The following is a 1619-nucleotide window of genomic DNA, read 5'->3' on the forward strand; positions in this document are numbered from 1 at the left end:
GGACTGGCTGTTGTCCCTGCCAAGTGGGAGGAGGGTGGGGGGGCTTCGGGGCGCGGGGGTGTGTGTGTTCCCATGGAAACCACTGCCACCCATCTGTGGTCTCAGACAACCCGCTGGAGCCCCCGGGTTCCTGCCGCCCCTGCCACCGGGGTGCCAGGCCACGCTGGCAGAGCGTGTGCGCGTGTCCGGGGTGGCGTGCGGGCGATCCGTGGGTTGGGGTGCCCGTGGGGTGTGGGGCCCTGGGAAGTCCGCCTTCTTGCCCCAGCCCCTCGCTCTCTGGGATTCCCGTCGCCTGGGTGACCTTGGAGCCAGCGACCGGGCCTCCGTGAACCTCTTTGTTCTCATCTTACCTCGTCCTACCTGGTGAGGCTGTGGTGAGGGTGGAGGAAATGTACCTGCCACAGCACAGGGCACGTGCGCGTGCCAACCGCCAGCCATGTGGCCTGCGCCCAGGAGCCCAAGGAAGGAGGCCAGCAGTGGCTGGCACCTGTGCTGCCAAGCCAGCGGCATCTCCTGTCTGAGCGCCTGGCGCTGCCCCTCCCTGGCTGGGCGCTCGCCGGAGGGGGTGGTGACGTCACCACGGAGGCGGAGGGCAGGGGCAGCAGTGCCTGCAGGGGGAGGCAGCTGCTCCAGGCCCTGGGCCCGGGGTGGGGGTGTCCTCAGGCCTCCCAGCGAAGCCTCGGGCATTGGGCATTGAACTGTGGCCCTCCCTGCCCAGACCTGGAGCCCAGGAGGGACGCAGAGTCGCGTCTGCCCCCTGGTGGTCGTCGGCAGAACTGCAGGCCGGGAGCTCCTGGGTCTGGGGAGGCAGGAGCATCCGTGGGATGCGGCCGGGATTGGGGTTTCTGTGCTGCCCCCACGCAGGCTCCTCTGCCGCGGGTGGATGTTGCTTCCTTTCTCCGGGTGTCATGAGGCTTTGATGCGATGGGTCTAGATTTGGAACATGGACCACTGGAAAGAAACAAAAAAACTGCAGGCGCGTAGAGGCCAAACCCCACCGCCTGCCCCCCGGCCACTGGCTCCTGTGAAGACAGACCGCACTGCTGGCCGGCTCCGCTCGGCTGGGCTGGGCTGTGGCGAGAGGGGAGCACCTGGCCAGAGGATCACCTGGGCCCGGGGTTCCCAGGCGGATTTGGCCAAACCATACAACGTCCTTCTGGCCGGAGAGCTGTCATGTGACCGAGCGCCCTCTCTGCTGGGTGACTCTCGCCGCCTGGGCCGCAGGAGCACCGCCAGCAGAGGCCTGTGCCACTGGGCCCTTCTTGGCTGGAGAGCTGCTTGGCCTCGGGCCCCCTCCCTGCCCTGGGCTCAGAGCCGCTCCTGGAATGGACCGAGAGAGGATCCGGGGGCAGCTTGCCGGGGATCAGATACAACTTCTCTCCCCCCTCGTTAGAGCCGAAGGGAGGCCTTTCATTCCGCGCTCCTCTCCCCAGCATTTCCCCGTTCCTCTCCGTGTCGCCGAGCCCCCATGGTGAGACCCGAATGGAAAAAAAAAAAAAGTCAATTTATAGGGAGCCCAGGTTGGGCGGCAACGGGGACCCGGTTCCCCAAGGCCCCACATCGACATGGCGTCTTGGCAGCTGCGTCCCCATGCACCTTTCTCCGGGCTGCATTCTGTT

General features: G+C 66.6%; 1 non-coding gene across 1 annotated transcript in view; it reads left to right on the forward strand.

Moving 5' to 3' along the window:
* Positions 1 to 1619, forward strand: part of LOC102424591 — a 25072-nt gene that overhangs the window by 22548 nt on the left and 905 nt on the right. The gene's annotated exons all lie outside the window — the stretch shown is intronic.

This window comes from Myotis lucifugus, unplaced genomic scaffold, assembly GCF_000147115.1.
Source record: "Myotis lucifugus unplaced genomic scaffold, Myoluc2.0 scaffold_962, whole genome shotgun sequence".
In the NCBI taxonomy this organism is placed as follows: Eukaryota; Metazoa; Chordata; class Mammalia; order Chiroptera; family Vespertilionidae; genus Myotis; species Myotis lucifugus.